At 36.2% G+C, this 21064-nt stretch overlaps 1 long non-coding RNA gene across 4 annotated transcripts in view; it reads right to left on the bottom strand.

The window, feature by feature from the left end:
- Window positions 1-21064, bottom strand: part of LOC114486929 (uncharacterized) — a 201899-nt gene that overhangs the window by 176469 nt on the left and 4366 nt on the right. For all 4 annotated transcript variants that reach the window (XR_008618242.1, XR_008618241.1, XR_008618244.1 and 1 more), the window contains exon 2: window positions 9831-9942. This is a non-coding gene — a long non-coding RNA (uncharacterized lncRNA). The remainder of the gene's footprint in view (window positions 1-9830; window positions 9943-21064) is intronic.

Raw genomic sequence — 21064 nt, 5'->3', positions numbered from 1 at the left:
GAAAAGACAACCCTCAGAATGGGAGAAAATATTTGCAAATGAAGCAACTGACAAAGGATTAATCTCCAAAATATACAAGCAGCTCATGCAGCTCAATATCAAAAAAACAAACAACCCAATCCAAAAATGGGGAGAAGACCTAAATAGACCTTTCTGCAAAGAAGATACACAGATTGCCAACAAACACATGAAACGATGCTCAACATCACTAATCATTAGAGAAATGCAAATCAAAACTAAAATGAGGTATCACGTCACACCAGTCAGAATGGCCATCAACAAAAAATTTACAAATAATAAATGCTGGAGAGGGTGTGGAGAAAAGGGAACCCTCTTGCACTGTTGGTGGGAATGTAAACTGATACAGCCACTTTGGAGAACAGTATGGAAGTTCCTTAAAAAAATAAAAATAGAACTACCATATGACCCAGCAATCCCACTACTGGGCATATACCCTGAGTAAACCATAATTCGAAAAGATTCATGCACCACAATGTTCATTGCAGCACTATTTACAATAGCCAGGACATGGAAGCAACCTAAGTGTCCATTGACAGATGAATGGATAAAGAAGATGTGGCACATATATACAATGGAATATTACTTAGCCATAAAAAGAAATGAAATTGAGTTATTTGTAGCGTGGTGGATGGACCTAGAGACTGTCATACAGAGTGAAGTAAGTCAGAAAAAAAAAAGATACCGTATGCTAACACATTATATAGGGTCTAAAAAAAAAAAATGGTTCTGAAGAACCTAGCAGCAGGACAGGAATAAAGATGCAGATGTAGAGAATGGACTTGAGGACACGGGGAGGCGGAAGGGTAAGCTAGGACGAAGTGAGAGAGTAGCATTGACATGTATACACTACCAAATGTAAAATAGATAGCTAGTGGGAAGCAGCCGCATAGCACAGGGAGATCAGCCTGGTGCTTTGTGTCCACCTAGATCGGTGGGATAGGGAGGATGGGAGGGAGATACAAGATTGAGGAGAAATGGGAATATATGTATATATATATATAGCTGATTCACTGTGTTATACAGCAGAAACTAACACAACATTGTAAAGCAATTATACTCCAATAAAGATGTTAGAAAAAAATTAAAAATAAACTATGATTAAAAAAAAAACAACTATTCTCATTCTCCTTTGTTTGGTTTTTAATGATGTCAGTCAGTCCTTCCCCTTTCCAGTTAATTTTTTGAATAGAATTTCACTGATGCTAAAACACCCATTGCCTGCTGTTACCTACAGGCAAAATCCTTACCACCTATGGTAAGTGAATGAATTGAATATTTCAAGCAAATAAACATAAACAATTTAACTTGTGACACATTCTGACTTTGAATTAGTAATTCATTAGCTTGGCTATATCCTTGGTTAGGTTGAGTTGAGCTTAGCAACTTCAACCTGTTGCGCAGCAGAACAGAAATGTAATGATGGTTCCATAAGGTAAGCATAAGTGCTGCCAAAGATTGTTTCTTTATTTCCTTTTCCTCAAATTATATCTTACTGAGCATGGGATCTAAAAACATTTACTATTTATTTTTGTAAACTTTATTTTAAAATTTTATTATTGAATTTTCAAACATGAACACTAGTTGTGGTAATAGTACTATAAACTCAATGTGCCCATTTCATCACCTAGTTTCAACAACATATTAACATATGACAAGCTTGTTCTACTATACTTTTACCCACTCTTCCCTCAATTATTTTTAAGCAAATCCTACATATCATATCATTTCATATCACAGAGATATTTCAGCATGTATCTCTAAAACTGGAGGTTCCTTTTAGAAGGCATAAAAAATATAATTATCCCTAAAAAATTAACAATAGTTACTTAATATCATCAAATATCCAGACACTGTTCACATATACTGACTGTCTTATAAATTTTTAAGACAGATAAATCATTAAATCAAGATTCATAATGTCCATACATTGAGATAGCTTGTATGTCTTTTAAAGCCTTCTCCTTGTTTTTATATCTTGCACTTGTTGTTGTTGTTGTTGTTGATACCAGGACTAAGATACTAAGTCATTTATCCTGCAGGGTTTTCTAAAATATATTATGCTAATTACATACCAGTGATGTCATTTATAGAGTTCCTTTGTCACCTATACTTCCTATAAATTGGCAGGTAAATCTAGATGTTTGATCAGATTCAGATTATTATTTTCATTTCTGGGCAGATTTCCTTCATGGGTAATATTGCATACTTCTACCAAGATGTATACGTTGCCTCTCTTTTTTGATGTTATCAACTATTGGTGATTATTTCTTAGACCCATTAATACATTGGCGGGGTGAAAAAATAATGATATTTGTCATTTCTTCTCTATTTATTAGCTAGAATCCTTCCAAACAGAGAAATATTCCCTCACCAATTATTTGGTTACTGAGGTAAGGTTATATAAGAATGGAGGACAAATACTTGATTCTTTCTCTTTAGACATTTTCAAAAAATAAATAAATAAAAAGAATCACCAGAAGTCATCAATGAGTTATTTTTAATACCATCATAAACCCATGAAATGAAGCATATCTGATGTATCCACTGTAGTTTTTGTCTTAACTGATGCTCAAATAATTTCATCTTAGACCAGTAGAAGCTTATTCAGGTTGCCTCCTGAGCTCTTTTGATATCACCCAAAGTCTTTGATAGTTACCTTGTTTTCCAATACTAGAGGATATTTCAGGCTCACTTTGTACATTTCTTTTTGTCCCATATCTAGAATTAGCCATTTCTCAAAAATCAAAAGAAAATAAAAGTTCCTTTTAATGTAAGTGGTAAAGACCATGATCTGGATACCAAAAAGGTAGTCTTTGCTATTGGGTTGGTCATTGTTTTTAGACATTCTCAGTGTATAGAAGTAGAAAAAAGTTTTTAAAAATAAAATAAGTGTGTGAGTTTTTTGTCTGCTTGTTTGTTCGTTCTGGATAACACCATTATTGAGATCTAATTCACATATCATAAAATTCACCCTTTTAAAGTATACAATTCAATGTTTTTTAATATATTCAGAGTTGTACAAACATCACGACAATCAGTTTTAGAACATTTCCATCACCACCAAAAGAAACCCTGTACCCTTTAGCTATTATCCCCCAAATATCCACATTCTCTTTCCCCCCACTAACCCTAAACACAAGCACTAACCTACTTTCTGTCTCTACAGATTTGTCTACTGTGGATATTTCATATAAATGGAGTCATATATCAATAATATGTGGTTTTTTGTGGCTGAATTCTGTTACTTAGTATTAGGTTTTTAAAGTTCATCCATGTTGCAGCAAGTATCAGTACTTCATTCCCTTTTATGGCTGAATAATATTCCATTGTATGGATAGACCACATTTTGTTTATTTATTCATTCATCAGTTGATGAATATTTGGGTTGTTTTCACTGCTTGGTTATCATGAATAGCTGCTATGAATATTAATATACAAGTGTTTATGTAAACATGTTTTTATTTCTCTAGAAGTGCAATTGCTGGATCAAATGGTAAAAGTATGTTTAATTTTTTGAAGCACTATCAGATAGTTTCCCAAGCGACTACATCAAATTACATTCCTACCAGCAGTGTATGAGGTTCTGATTTTTTTCACATCTTTGACAACATTTGTTATTATCTGAATTTTTTGTTATAGCCATCCTGATAAGTGTGAAATGGTCTCTCATCGCCATTTGGGTTTGCATTTGACGGCTAATGAGGTTGAGCATCTTTTCATGCACCTTATTGGCAATTCATATATCTTATCTGGATAAAATTCTATTCAGATCTTTTGACCGTTAAAAAAATCGGATTATATGTCATTTTTAACTGAGTTGTAAGAGTTCTTTGTATATTTTAGATATAAGTCCCTTATCAAATATATAATTTGCAAATATTTTCTCCCCTTCTGTGGATTGTACACAATCTGACCCTAACCTGCAGTGCCAGCTTCATCTCCTACCTCTTACCATGATAAACTCTTTAAGCCTAACAGTGGCTTATTTCCTGGCCTTCTATTTAGAGTCCCTAAATTCTCACTGAAATTTCTTCTCTCTCATAAACTCTAACTAAACTTCCAAAAGAGTGAAGCCTTCTCCAGATGACCTCAAGAAGATGATAATCCAATTATCTTTTCATATATGCATCTCCTGTAATATCTAACCTGGTCTTTGCATCTGGTTGACACAAGTAAAACTTAATTAATTATGAGATAACCTGCATGCTGTTGACCTATTGACTCTCAGGACAACTGAAGTTCAGAGAAAGATCAAATAAATATGGCCAATACAAGTCAGAGAAAATATCTTCCTGGAAGATGTAGAACTTGAGCTAGACTCTTATATAAACAAGAAGTTATCTTTTTAAAGACATAGTTACATATTCCAATGTCTAGCAATACTCATTCCCCTGCCAATCTCATTCAGAGTTTAACCTATTTCCTAAAGTACAGCCTTAGGAAGAATAAGTACAGCTCTTTCATAGTCTCTATATATGAAAGTGCTTATGAAATTACTTACAGCCAATGTTTTTACTCCAGGCTCCAGCTCACTTCTCCAGTTATCACTCATGTTCTTAAAAGAACCTACTAGGATCTTCCTTAGCCTCATCCTACAACACTTACTTATCCCAGGAAATTTGGATTATGATTAGATTTATTTGAGAACTGAAATAGCCACCTAACTAAACCCTGTCTGTTTATAAATAGGAGATAGCACAGCATAATAGTTATAGAAGATTCATTAGCCTTTCCAGAATCTTATTTTTTCCAATTTCCCTTTTTAAAATAACTGTTGTTCATGAAGACTTACCCCAAACTATGATTCTGCATTTACATCTGCAAGACCTTTCAGGATCCTAATGTATAATTTTATGACCCTGAAGAAATATGCTAGTTTATAGCACCTAAGTGCTTCTCCCACATCTGATCTTGCTTAAATTTCAAATACTCCTTAACCATGCTTGTTCTGCTATCTCCAGTTTGAAGTTCATTTCTTCAGAGTCAAAAAGGAAAAAAAAAAATCTGCAGTTGGTAAAAAGAGTGGTTCACACAGTATACAACTGGCAACTGAAAAAGTGAGATGTTTTCCTTAGTTCAATCACACTGTGTCTGTGACTTCAGCCAAAGCTCACAATCAATACTGAATCCATTTCCTCATCTGTATAAAGAAGCAAGAACAGGCAACTACTGGAACCTTCCTCCATGTTTGTCCTCAGTAAGTGTACTTCCCACTGTCCAGCTGAGCTACAAATCTTTTAATATTCAAGTGGCTCCACACCACCATCTTCTTTGGTAAAGTCAATTTTCTCCTACCCTGAGGTTTTTCAGCCCATGTTACTGCTAGACAACCTACAGAATTCTCATAAAGCCTAAGAATCAGTCATTTTCCTCACTCATATATGGAAATTTCACAGTCTTTTGCAAGAAGTTCTATAGGATTTCTGACTTTGATCCCCACCATTATTGCACACCTTTGTCATTAAAACCCAAACAACTTGGGCAGTGTGAAAGAGGCTATAACTTCCAGGAGATGCCAGTCACCAGAGTGGCCTAGAAATCAAAGGCAAGAATCTATAGTCCTCATAACTGAAGACCCACAGTGAATGGCCCCTCAAGGGGCAGGGAAGACTACTCTTCTCTCTGGGTCTTGCAAGTACACACAAATAAAAACTGCCTGAGCCCTTCTGTACCGTTCCCTGTTAACAAACTCTTTTGCACTACATACATACACACACACCCCTCACAATGTGGTTGAGTCAGAAGGGGCTTCAATATCAGACACAAGAACCTCTAAAACTAAGTGCCTCAGAGAGCAGAGAAATCCTCTTTCCCTTTTCCCATGGCCTACTTTATTTAATTTTGAAGCATTATTGACATATAACTAACATACAATAAGCAGTACCTAATTAAAATGTACAATTTGATGTTTTGACTTATATACACACCTGAAGAGTCATCACCACAATTATGATAAGGAACATAACCATCATCATTAAAAGTTTTTTCCAGCCCTTTTAATTCCTCTATCCTACCCCTTTCTCATGTACCCCTCTGCTGTTTCAGATATTTAAAAGATGTGGCCATCCTTTGGGACTGGGGACTAGAAATCCTACTTTTAACTGGCTCCCCAAGAGATCTCCTATATACCAAGGTTTGAAAACCCCTGCCCTGGGGAAGGAACTTCACATCCTCTTCGAAACATATTCAATTTTGGGCTTCCATCCATGAAATCATATCTTGTTTTCCTCTAAATGTTTTTTAAAGTCTTTTTTCCTATTGTTTATGATATATGTTCAACTATTCCCATCATTCTCTTCTTTTATTTTTTTAGAATTCCAAGTCAAGGCAGTCTAATCATTGTAAATATATAGAACTGTGACATATAGTTCTAAGAGAAGATGGAGGATAATACAAATCTCTGAACTTTACAAAGTTTAGAGTAATTTTATAAAAGGCTTACATTTTATCATACAGAAATTTTCAAACATTACTATATACAAAGTTTCCAAAAATGTGCCGCATACATTTTCAGGAGAACGTGATTCATCTCACAGTGCTAGATAATTAATTTAGAAAGTTATTTTTTGAAAAGTGTTCATCATGGTTTTGTAAGTCAAAATTTCATATTATTTGGACTTCACTGAACATATACAGTCATCCAGTTCAAACGGAGTTTCTCCTCAATGGGAATATATATGGAGCATGAAATGCAATTACCAAAAACATTAAATAATTTATACTAGTAATATTAACATTGATGACATTTTTCTTTATATTATTCTTCAAAATGTTCCTAAAGGGAATCAAATAAAAGTACAGTATTTGGAAAGTCCATTGAATGTGTTTATTACTTGCTGTTGTAATAAAAGCAAACTGAAGTCCCACCTCCATTATTAATGCTTTAAGGTCTTATTTATTCTTTTGATGATTACCACCCAGGCAAAATTTTAAAAACATAAAAAACCCTTAAATTTCAGGTAGAAGCATTATTATTTTACTTTTGAGTAAAGGCAAGCACCATGAGTCACTGCCATCAAATGGAAAAATGCCTTATGGTAAATAATGTTTCCTTTTATTGCTGGTGTAAAAGTCCCAGCTCTGAGAGTAACGTAGGAGGCATTGCAAGTGATTTTCTGTGAAAAGAAATAAAACTAAATGATCAATGTGGAGACTAGAGTGTAACCCAAACTCAGAGTTAAGCAGGAATTCTCATACCCTAGTTTTTATTGCCAGGCTGCCAAAAGATGTTAAAATTATATGGGGTAAGTAGGAATGAGGATATAACTGAAGAGTTTTGGCTTGGTATTCTCCCTCTCAAGGAAATTATGCAACCTCTCAAAGATATTTGTTTTACTCTTTGATTATATATCCAAAATGCTTCTCTGAATTGTATAGGTTTATTAAATCTCTATAACAGAGTAAAGCACTCTCTAAGGTACTTCTGTGATTTCTAGAAGAGTTAACTGAGTATAGCAAGATCCTTGATCACAGTGTTTTGACATTTCTTAACTAACTGATTCCACGTAACACCAAGATGTCTCAACAGCATTTCATTTTTAAAAGCTAATACGTTAAAAATTTTGTTGGAAAGATTTAATCATTATTCATTCATTCATTCAAAAAAATGTTTTGAATGTCCACTATGCTCACCTATAGGGTGCTGGAAGATTTAAAACTTCTACTTCTTATTTTCACTAAGCTAGTTTATCCATTGTTGCTCTAAAAAAGGACAGCAGAAGTCCTTATTACTTACCTCTCATTCAACAGGCGTCTCTTCCATAAAGCTTTCCCTGATCATCTCAGCTAGAAATTATGCCTCTCATCTCTCTACCATACGGTCATATATCAATCTTATACTGTATTTTTAAAAATTAATTAATTAATTTTTTGGCTGCACCTCGCAGCTTGTGGGATCTTAGTTCCCCGACCAAGGATCGAACCCGGGCCCTCAGTAGTGAGAGTGCAGAGTCCTAACCACCGGACCACCAGGGAATTTCCAATCTTGTACTGTATTTAATTTAGTTTCATATCTTATCTTTCCATTTAGCCCATAAGCTTCTATATAGCAGAGGCCCTAACTCGACACCCCTATTCTTTCATTCATTCATTCATTCAACAGGAAAGATATTGAGCCAGGCATTATGTGAAATTTAAAGATAAATAAGACACAGATACCATCATCAATTTGATTTTAGTTCAACTGGTGAAATAAGAGATGTACACAATTACCACAACATGATTCCTATGAATTTTTGTACATCTAAAAATGTGTTGAGTTGAAGGCTTTTCCCAGCATTCCTGGACCCTGCTTCTTTATATACCTCACATAATTTAACACGATGGCATGGACAAAGTAGAGACTAAATAAACAGGTGCTGGGTGAATATTTGTTGAGAGTACTTTTTAAGATTTTACTGTTAGGCCCATCAAATTTACCTTTTTGTTCATGCATTTCATAAAGCTACCCACTGTGATACTTTATTACATTTGTACTTTCAGATTCTGGTGGCTCTGAAGTATTATAAGGAGACAGATATCTTAATAAAAATGTGAGGAAACTACGTGTAGTAAGAAAAGCATTGAGCTTTGAGTCAGGGAATCCACTCTGGACTTTTGTTCCTCCATTTCCTAGTTGTATGACTTGCATCTTAACCTCTGACTCTAGCTCTCAGTTTCCTTATTCGTAAAATAGGAATAACAATTGCCACCAGACAATGTTGTCATAAGGCACAAATGAAAGAATGCATTTGAAAGCACTTGGAAAACTGCAAAACATTTTTGAAATGACACTGTGAGCTCCCAGACTGCTTATGGCTAGTAAAGAGCAGCATGTAGTCAAGCACAATGAGAACTGTCCTTGCTGCTATGGATTGTCAGGCTGACTTGCCAATGACACCTTATCAATTTAGAAAAGTCACAATTTGTCATTGAATTTCAGTCTTTCTAGACACAACCTGAAAAGATGCCTTATACAGGTAAAAGCTTAGTGGGATCCAGTATTTGATGATCCTAACAATAGCTGTAAAATCTTCAGAAATCTTTATAATAAAGGTAATAGGCAAATATAGACTTGCTAGTCACACATTTATAGTAGCTTTCAATTACAGAATATTTTTACGTGTGAGGCAGTGTGCAAAGTGCTCTAAAGACATTTTCTTAGCATGGTATGTGGACAGAAATCTCAAGTTCCAGTCAGAAGATGCCACATCACTTGTACTGCACCACAGTATACAATGGGTTCTGGAGTCTGAAGACCTGGACTCAAGTCTAGTTCCTTAAAACTCAATGATTCTAGTACATGGCTTCCCATCCATTTTTTTAAAAATGGCACCAGTGTTAGTCTCTGCCACATAGGTTATTATGAGGATTGAATCTAATAATTCAGTAGAGTGTATGCAGAGTGTCTGGCTCAATTAGTATTTTTTTCATCTCTTTCACCTAATAGCAAATTACCTTGAGCAAACTACTTAACCCTACCAGACTTCAATTTCCTTATCTGTAAAATGTGGATAATAATAAAACTTTGTCACTGTACTGTTGTATTAAATTAGATAATGTATAATCTGGAAAATAACACAGATATTTTAATTCATACTATCACCTCATCCTCTTTCTCTTCTGCCACTTTGCTCTTCATAATAACCACAGTAAACTACCAGGATACGCTCTCTGGAAGGAAATTCTGGAATAAATTAAAATTCCAAGAAAACTGCATTTTATCACCAAGAATAGTTATCTCCATTGGGCTATGTATGTTTCACATCAACAGCAGCCCCAGAGCAATCTAACGTGACAGTACAATTCCGTGTGAATTAGCATCAACAAACCTTGAGATACAGTTGGCTGCAGGACACCTGAGGCCCATCTCCTCTTCTGCTGATTCGTTGGACAGCAAAGAACAGCATTCTCAGATGTTCAACCATGTACCACCCACCAGGCCTAAAAAAGATTACAGGGGGGATGAACATGAGTTCCTTTCTCATGACAGTAATAAAGAACAAGGGAGTAGAGAGGCATCCTGTTGAAGTGAATAAGTGTTATGCGAAGAATTGAAATAATTAAATCATTTTTTGCTCACAGCTCTAAAGGTCTGGGCTCACTGACTTGTACTTTGACAGCACTGCCTGCTCAGCTGTGTATATACATCAGACACTTCCAAGTTAAGAAGATTCAAGATATTATGAAATGTCATTTCTTGAAGAGAGGCCACACTATTTATTTCTCATCTAATAAATGCCAGTACCAGACAAAAGGAAATACATGTACATACAACCAAAGTTGTATGTGCTTAATAGCTCACATACAACTCCTTGAATTCGATGAATGTAAACATTAGTACTAGACTGAAAGCAGGAGCAAGATGGCAGAGTAGATGGACATGCACTCACTCCCTCTTGTGAGAGCACCGGAATCACAACTAACTGCTGAACACTCATGGAGAGGAAGACACTGGAAGTCACCAAAAAAGGTACCCCACATCAAAATACAAAGGAGAAGCCACAATGAGATGGGAGGAGAGGTGCAATCACAATAAAACCAAATCCCATAACTGCTGGATAGGTGACTCACAAACTGGAGAACACTTATACCACAGAAGTCCACCCACTAGAGTGAAGGTTCTGAGCAACACGTCAGGCTTCCCAACATGGGGGTCCGGCAACGGGAAAAGGAATTCCTAGAGAATCGGACTTCGAAGGCGAGCAGGATTTGATTGCAGGACTTTGACAGGACTGGGGGAAACAGAGAGTCCACTCTTGGAGGGCACACACAAAGTAGTGTGCACATCAGGACCCAGGGGGAAGGAGCAGTGACCCCATAGGAGACTGAAACAGACCTACCTACTACTGTTGAAGGGTCTCCTGCAGAGGCAGGGGATAGCTGTGGCTCACCGTGAGGACAAGGACACTGGCAGCAGAAGGCCTGGGAAGTACTCTTTGGTGTGAACCCTCCCAGAGTCCACCATTAGCCCCACCAAAGAGCCGGTAGGCTCTAGTGTTGGGTCGCCTCAGGCCAAACACCCAAGAGAGAGGGAACCCAGCCCCATCCATCAGCAGACAAGTGGATTAAAGCTTTACTGAGCTCTGCCCACCAGAGCAACAACCAGCTCTACCCACCACCCGTCCCTCCCATCAAGAAACTTCCACAAGCCTCTTACATAGCTTCATCCACCAGAGGGCAGAAAGCAGAAGCAAGAACTACAATCCTGCAGCCTGTGGAACAAAAACCACATTCACAGAAAGTCAGACAAGATGAAAAGGCAGAGGGTTATGTACCAGATGAAGGAAAAAGATAAAACCCCAGAAAAATAACTAAATGAAGTGGAGAAAGGCAACCATCCAGAAAAAGAATTCAGAATAATGATAGTGAAGATGACCCAGGACCTCAAAAAAGAATCGAGGCAAAGATCAAGAAGACGCAAGAAATGTTTAACAAAGACCTAGAATATTAAAGAACAAATGCCTAGAAGAATTAAAGAACAAACAAACAGAGATGAACAATATAATAACTGAAATGAAAAATACACTAGAAGGACCCAGTAGCAGACTAACTGAGGCAGAACAGATAAATGACCTGGAAGACAGAATGCTGGAATTCACTGCCAAGGAACAGAATTTAAAAAAAGAATGAAAAGAAATGAAGACAGCCTAAGAGACACTGAGACATAATTAAATGCAAAAAAACATTTGCAATATAGGATTCCAGAGGAGAAGAGAGAGGGAAAGGACCCAAGAAAATATGTGAAGAGGTTATAGTCAAAAAATGCCTAAAATGGGAAAAAAAATAGCCACTGAATTCCAGGAAATGCAGAGAGCCCCAGGGAGGAAAAACCCAAGGAGAAACACGCTGAGACACATAGTAATCAAACTGACAAAAATTAAAGACAAAGAAAAATTATTGAAAGCAACAAGGGAAAAATGACAAATAACATACAAGGGAACTCCCATAAGGTTAACAGCTGATTTCTCAGCAGAAACTCTACAAAGAAATCAAAAGCTTTACAGACAAGCAAAAGCTAAGAGAATTCAGCACCAACAAACCAGCTCTACAAAAAATGCTAAAGGAACTTCTCAAAGTGGGAAACAAGAGAAGAAAAGGACAAAGAAAAACAAACCCCTAACAATTAAGAAAATGGTAATAGGAACATACATATCAATAATTACCTTAAATGTGAATGGATTAAATGCTCCAACCAAAAGACAGGTTTGCTGAATGGATACAAAACAACAGCCATATATATGCTGTCTACAAGAGACCCACTTCAGACCTAGGGACACAAAGAGACTGAAAGTGAGAGGATGGAAAAAGCTATTCCATGCAAATGCAAATCAAAAGAAAGCTGGAGTAGCACTACTCATATCAGATAAAATAGACTTAAAAATAAGGAATGTTACAAGAGACAAGGAAGGACACTACATAATGATCAAGGGTTCAATCCAAGAAGAAGATATAACAATTATAAATACATATGCACACAACATAGGAGCACCTCAATACATAAGGCAACTGCTAACAGCTTTAAAAGAGGAAATCGACAGTAACACAATAATAGTGGGGGACTTCAACACCTCACTTACACCAATGGACAGATCATCCAAACAGAAAATTAATAAGGAAACACAAGCTTCAAATGACACAATAGACCAGATAGATTTAATTGATATATATAGGATATTGCAACTAAAAACTGCAGATTACACTTTCTTCTCAAGTGTGCAAGGAACATTCTCCAGGATAGATCACATCTTGGGTCACAAATCAGGCCTCAGTAAATTTAAGAAAACTGAAATCATATCAAGCATCTTTTCTGACCACAACCTATGAGATTAGAAATCAGTTACAGTGTAAAAAGAGGAAAAAACACAAACACATGGAGGTTAAACAATACGTTACTCAATACCCAAGACATCACTGAAGAAATCAAGGAGGAAATCAAAGAACATCGAGAGACAAATGACAACAAAAACAGGACGATCCAAAACCTATGGGATGCAGCAAAAGCAGTTCTAATAGGGATGTTTATAGCAATACAAGCCTACCTCGAGAAACGAGAAAAATCTCAAATAAACAATCTAACCTTACACCTAAAGGAACTAGAGAAAGAAGAACACACAAAACCCAAAGTTAGTAGAAGGAAAGAAATCATAAAGATCAGAGCAGAAATAAAAGGAAAAGCTTCTGACAAAATTCAACACCCCACCCATTTATGATAAAAACTCTCCAGAACGTGGGCATAGAGGGAAGCTAGCTCAACATAATAAAGGCCATATATGACAAACCCACAGCAAAAATCACTCTAAATGGTGAAAAACTGAAAGCATATCCTCTAGGATCAGGAACAAGACAAGGATGTCCACTCTCACCACTATTATTCAACATAGTTTTGGAAATCCTAGCTATGGCAATCAGAGAAGGAAAAGAAATAAAAGGAATACAAAATGGAAAAGAAGAAGTAAAACTGTCACTGTTTGCAGATGACATGATACTATACATAGAGAGGCAAACAGAGAAGGAAAAGAAATAAAAGGAATACAAAATGGAAAAGAAGAAGTAAAACTGTCACTGTTTGCAGATGACATGATACTATACATAGAGAATCCTAAATATGCCAGCAGAAAACTACTAGAGCTAGTCAGTGAATTTGGTAAAGCAGCAGGATACAAAATTAATGCACAGAAATCTCTTGCATTCCTATATACTAATGATGGAAAATCTGAAAGAGAAATTAAGAAAACACTCCCATTTACCATTGCAACAAAAAGAATAAAATACCTAGGAATAAACCTACCTAACGAGACAAAAGATCTGTATGCAGAAAATTATAAGACACTGATGAAAGTAATTAAAGATGATACAAACAGATGGAGAGATATACCATGTTCTGGACTGGAAGAATCAACATTGTGAAAATGACTATACTATCCAAAGCAATCTACAGATTCAGTGTAATCCCTATCAAATTACCAATGGCATTTTTTACAGAACTAGAACAAAAAATCTTAAAATCTGTATGGAGACACAAAAGACCCCAAATAGCCAAAGCAGTCTGGAGGGAAAACAACAGAGCTGGAGGAATCAGACTCCCTGACTTCAGACTATACTACAAAGGTACAATAAACCTTTCAGAACCTGGAGAACCAGGCTCAAGTTTGAGTTTCTAGGAACAACTTCCGAAGCAATACCATGGGACTGGCTGACAGAAGAGCAGTTACCTTTGTCACCATTAAGAATCTAGAGAATGATCCAAAAGCTAGAGAGTTTGAAATCCTCCACTGCATCTCTTGACTCTGGAACTATACCACCTCTGTTACAATAAACCTGCCACAAATGCCTGACTCCTGGCCTGTGTCTCAGCCCCATGCTAGACCATCTGCTTCTTCAGAAAACCCAACATCTCATGACTTTGCTGCTACAGAGGAAGCAGAGAATCAGAAAATCTATAAACGACAAATGTTGGAGAGGGTGTGGAGAAAAGGGAACCCTCTTGCACTGTTGGTGGGAATATAAATTCATACAGCCACTATGGAGAACAGTATGGAGGTTCCTTAAAAAACTAAAAATAGAATTACCATATGACCCAGCAATCCTGTTACTGGGCATATACTCAGAGAAAACCACAATTCAAAAAGACACATGCACCCCAGTGTTCATTGCAGCTCTATTTACAATAGCCAGGTCATGGAAGCAACCTAAATGCCCATCGACAGATGAATGGCTAAAGAAGATTCGGCACATATATACAATGGACTATTACTCAGCCATAAAAAGGAACGAAATTGGGTCATTTGTAGAGATGTGGATGGATTTAGAGACTGTCATAGAGAGTGAAGTAAGTCAGAAAGAGAAAAACAAACATTGTATATTAACACATATATGTGGAACCTAGAAAAATGGTACAGATGAACTGGTTTGCAGAGCAGAAATAGAGACACAGATGTAGAGAACAAACTTATGGACACCAAATGGGGAAACGGGCGGGGGTGGTGGTGGTGGTGCGATGAATTTGGAGATTGGGATTGACATATATACACTAATATGTATAAAATGGATAACTAATATGAAACTGCTTTACAAAAAATAAATAAAATTTAAAAATTAAAGAACATTAGTACTAGGCCGTAAGAATGGTTGCTCTTATAAGAACAAAATTTACTTAAACATCATTTTGAATGAAGTTTTCATTTTTGGTTCTGGTTGAATGAGGTACTGCAAGGACTCAATGTCGGTAGACAGAAGCAATGTGGGCATCCAGTGTGTACATTAGCTGCCATTTTGCAAGTCATGAACATCTTATACAGACATACACACACACACACACACACACACACACACACACACACACACACACAAACATAAGCTGCAGATTCAGCGGTAAATTATTGTATCATTTTTAGAATACCCTATTTTAAATAATTCGAAAGCCTCTATTTTTCAGGTTCTAATTATATAAATCATCTATTAATACAGTCATAAGAATAATGTATATAATAGCATTATTTAACTGCAAAACATGTTACTGATGTTAGTTATTACACCTCTTAACCCTGCCTTGAGACAATGAAGTCAGTTATATTTACATGTTATTCAGCAGTCCACACAGTACGCTTCTTTTAAGATTCAACTTAAAATATTCTTCCTCCTAGATTTAACTCATATGCCTCCATTCAATTAGAAATCTTTTTTTCCTACATTCTCACTACCTCTGTTATAACATTTGTCACAGCCTACAGGTATTAGATTTATTTATGCATATGCTTAGCTTCTAGATAAGATTCCAAAAGCCAAGAAGGCAGGCTCTATCCTGCTCATCTTTGTGTAAGCTGTCCCCTCCACTTGTCTCCATGAGGAGTTGGTACCTAGCTGGTCTTTAATGATTTTTTTTAATGATTTTTAAAAAATGTTGCTAGTCATTCTCAGTTATATTTTAACTATGGAGCTATTTATTCTGACTGTTAAAGTAAGACAGTTATGTAGCCCACCATCCCCCTTACAAAAACGTGTGGTTATCTACTAGGGACACATGCAACCACATTTGTTTTGTGCCTTTTTCTTAGCTACATGGGACATTCCCTCCTGCAGTTCTTACGGTGATACTTTCTCTCCATGCTGTCTGTTGTAAGTGGCAAGCAGTGCTTTATCCTAGTGAGAAGGATGTCAATAGGCTGTATTTTACTATGACAGCCGGGCCATTTGACTTGAGCCTTATTACACTTGATGGCTACCTTTTGGGAATGTCTTTTTCTATTGTTTATTTTCCAAGCCTCTTGTCAGTTCAAACTACAGAAAACAAAAGGGGAACCCACATTTTACTAATGTGCTCTCATAACATGGAAAGCACTTTATCAAACATGGGCCAGAGAAGATATTTCACTCTAATGAAATCCACAGATATTTACCAGGTATTAATAACAATATGAGAATGATACAAAAATTAATAAACTCTAACAGTCCACTCATGGGTATTATATTTAGGAAATACTAAGTACACAGGTATATATTGATAAATTTGAAATTATCTGAATTACTTAAAATAGAAGACCTTCCAAAATGCCAAGAATATCCAATTTGGGCAAGGTTTTAGTAATGGGCGCTCATTTTAGGAAGGCACTTTGTCTGTACTTGTCAAGACATTTACTGAGTTTTTCAATGGGGAAAATATTGACATTTCAGCAAAGCAATCTTTATTGCATAGGGCTGTTAAAAGCATTAATAGAGATTCAGTATCCCTGGCCCCTGGACACTGTCATTATGACAACCAAAAGTGCCTCTTACTGTTTCCAAATTCCCTCTAGGGTAACACCCCACAGTTGTGAACCAAGTGTATGAGTCAAAATAGGCTAAGTTATGCTATAGTAACAAACAACCTCAAACCTCAGGGACATAATATAACAAGAGAATAAACTTTTTCTCTTACTCTGCATATACAGAACAGGTCAAAAGGTGTATTCTGCTCATTATAATGACCAAGGGACCAAGGCTGATGAGGCTCCACTGCAACATGTACACACGCAATCACTGTAGCAGTGGTGATCACACAAGGGGTGTGTCTGAAAGAAGAGACAGCAGAGTGAGGGCATTATAGCTGCAGATATCAGAATCAGTCAGCAAAGCATAATTTTTGAAGGTGAAGGGCACACCTTGAGTTGCTAAACTTAATCCCTAGGTTCCCTAGAACTAGTTTTATTCCTTGAAGAAAAGAAGGTAGAGTTAAATAAGGAATCCCACCAAGAAGCCATGTATGCAGGAAGCACACCGTCTCTGTGGCAGTGTAGAAGGAAAAAGACGTGATTTAAAAAAAAAAAAAAACAAAGAAAACAAACAACAACAACAAAAAACAACACTGCCTATTCCATTCATTGAGGAGAAAAGTAGGCTATGGAAACTCACATAAGACTCCCGGAAACATGGGGATAATTCCAACTGGCCTGGAATTCGGTTCTGGCTCTGTCCTGATGTAAACCTGCTCCTAATGGCTGAGAAAACTCACCTTTTCAGAAATACTTAATAAACAAGGGAGCAAAATCAGGATATTCAAAGATATACTGAGGAAAAAGGACAATAATGTAAGAAATGAGCAAGAAATACATGGTAGATTCATAACATCCAGAAGAAATATTGTAATGGAGCATGTAAAAATTATGACCAAATATTTCTCCCTGAATTTTAAAAACTTAAGAAGCAATCGACTCGATGAAGGAAGAGCTCAAAGCACAAATAAAAGAACTTACAGACAAGATGACTAGACAGCAGGAGAAGATAAAATACTTAAGTTGTCAGAGCTCAAGAAAAGCAGTGGCAGAAAAAATAAAATCATCAAATTTTTAAGGACAAAGTAGAGGAATATGAGGGAGAACAGACACTGTTATAAACACATTAAGAAGAAAAGCTAAACTAAATAAGAAAACAAATGAAATGGATTTGTAAGAAAATGAAAAGAGATACAACAGTGTATATAATTGGGATTTTTTTAAGAAAACAGAAAAAATAGAACAAATATTTAAAGGGCAGATCCATTTTGGCAACAGTACAGCATGAAGAAGGCCTGCTGAGCCCACACCAGACCCCCAGGGCACAGGTGAGGGATTACAGCATGTCACACTGCACTGGTGTTCTCCTCCACATGCTGATGCTGCAGCCATGGCTCTCTGGCCATTGCCCATCCCAAGGTCTATGAAAGTAATGAAGATTCCCTCAAACATACTCATCAACAAAGTAAAATAACAGATTGTTAGCTGCAGGGAAATAAGTAGAGGCTATTTCTTGTCACAGAAAGGCAGACATATATCTTTCTCAACCTATGAGCTGACATGGTCTGAACAGGCCCATTTATCACTGGAATTGCAAACGGATCATTGCACAAAGCAGCTACTGCTCATTCTGAAGAAGTGGAAAAAGAAAAGTATTTGAAGGTATGAAAGTCCAGAAGAATATGGACTAGAATGTTGCTCTTCATCTTCAGGCATCTCCAACCCTCTGCTGTGGAAGTTAAAAATGCAGATCCTTTTCTTTTCTAGAAATGGAGGCCCACCACAGAGACAGACCTACAGAAATTTTGGGTCGGGGGTCTTTTATGAGATCTACTTTTTAATTCAGCAACAGAATAAGCTGGCAGAACCATGCATTAGAAGCAAAGCTCCAAAAAATGATCAAATACCTAAAAATGAGCATATAACCAAAACTGTATACCTAAAAAGGCATATGGAGAAAAAATTAAAAATAAAGAGTCATGTGGAATGCTTTGAGCCTAAGAATGAAAAAATAAGAAAAGAAAATAAACAATGAAAGGCTGAAAAGGTCTTCACAAAGTTTTAATTAAAAAAGGAGCCATAGGTAGAAGCTGCTGATTCTCTAAAAAAAAAAAAACACAAACAAACAAAAAAACCCCAGAGTTATGGAGTTTGCCATCACATTTAAAACTTCAACATCATCAATCTGGCAGAACTTTGCAGCAAATATAGGGAAAGCCCAGCACATACCAATACCCAGTCTTATTCTCTCTAATTTTTCATCTCTAAAATTTCTTTTCTTAGAGGAATATTCTTCAGAATGTTCTGAATGGAGTTACAATTAAGTAAAATAGAAGAGCATGCCAGAGGAGGAAAGGAGGAGAAATAATATAGTTCATAGATAATAATAATAATAAAAACAACATCACACAGAAAACCACCATGCCAGGGATACTCCCTAAAAGTGCATAATCTGTCAGTACTTCAGAAGAAAAGGCAGACCCATGACTTAGGAAACTGTGAAATATGTGGCATATCTGATGTTTTGACTCAAGCTAAGGATTTCAGATTTGGTAGACACTAAACTCTTAGAGGTTCAGTTTATCCTATCATAAACCAAATGGCTACCGGGAGATCTTTTCCAAGAAACAATTATTTTTCTCTTCTTAAGATTATAAATGTATGAAAAATATATCTTATGTAATAATCTATAATGTCATAAAAGATAGTTCAACACCAAATTTTAACATGAAAGCCTAGGGCTCTCTGTATTCATTTTGTTATGCAAATTTTATTCATTCATACGAGGTGTGTAAATTGAATACCTTTCTAGATGAAACTATGTGTACCACACTCTGAGCTATTTTAACATAAAGATAACATTAAGACTAACAGAGTGCTTTAAATGTCTATTTATGAGGAAAGAAACAAATTAGTTTTGCTCTTTTCTTTATTTTACATAATTAATTGAGCTACTTTTGTAAATTTAATATTTTTTGTTATATAGTGCACTATTTTAAAATATCCAATGAATTATCTTCTTGTCTTTAATGATGAGTGAGTGGAAGTAATACTATTTGGCTGTATTTGGCTATGAGAAAACAATAAGTGTGCTTTAAAAAAGATATAATTCAGATAAATATTCTTGGAATAAAGACAACAGAATATATATATAGTTGTTTGTGCTTGGAAAACTGAGCTAGAATAGTCCACAAAGATATATATTCTAGTAAAGATGTTATTGGACTTCAACAACTTTAGGAAGGAAGGAAGAAAGGAAGGTGGGAAGGAAGAAAAAAAAGAAAATCGTTTGGGCATCTAGGCAAAAAGATCTAGTCACTTACATCTGAGACAAAAGACCTGTATGCAGAAAACTATAAGATACTGGTGAAAGAAATTAAAGATGATACAAACAGATGGAGAGAGATACCATGTTCTTGGATTGGAAGAATCCACATTGTGAAAATACCTATACTACCCAAAGCAATCTACAGATTCAATGCAATCCCTATCAAACTACCAATAGCATTTTTCACAGAACTAGAACAAAAAATTTCACAATTTGTATGGAAACACAAAAGACCCCGAATAGCCAAAGCAATCTTGAGAACGAAAAATGGAGCTGGAGGAATCAGGCTCCCTGACTTCAGACTATACTACAAAGCTACAGTAATCAAGACAGTATGGTACTGGCACAAAAACAGAAATATAGATCAATGAAACAGGATAGAAAGCCCAGAGATAAACCCACACACATATGGTCACCTTATCTTTGATAAAGGAGGGAAGGATATACAGTGGAGAAAAGACAGCCTCTTCAATAAGTGGTGCTGGGAAAACTGGACAGCAAACCCACGTACCTATGGTCACCTTATTTTTGATAAAGGAGGCAAGAATATACAACGGAAAAAAGACAGCCTTTTCAATAAATGGTGCTGGGAAAACACTCCCTAACACCATACACAAAAATAAATGCAAAATGGATTAAAGACCTAAATGCAAGGCCAGACACTATAAAACTCTTAGAGGAAAACATAGGCAGAACACTCTATGGCATAAATCACACATAAATCACAGCAAGGTCCTTTATGACTCACCTCCTAGACAAATGGAAATAAAAACGAAAAGAAACAAAGGGGATCTAATGAAACTTAAAAGCTTTTGCACAGCAAAAGAAACCATAAACAAGATGAAAAGACAACCCTCAGAATGGGAGATAATATTTGCAAATGAAGCAACTGACAAAGGATTAATCTCCAAAATATACAAGCAGCTTATGCAGCTCAATATCAAAAAAACAAACAATCCAATCCAAAAATGGGCAGAAGATCTAAATA

Source organism: Physeter macrocephalus, chromosome 9 (genome assembly GCF_002837175.3).
Source record: "Physeter macrocephalus isolate SW-GA chromosome 9, ASM283717v5, whole genome shotgun sequence".
NCBI classification, from domain to species: domain Eukaryota; kingdom Metazoa; phylum Chordata; class Mammalia; order Artiodactyla; family Physeteridae; genus Physeter; species Physeter macrocephalus.
The sequence above is the reverse complement of the archived record's forward strand: the minus strand, read 5'-3'. Positions and strand labels throughout refer to the sequence as shown.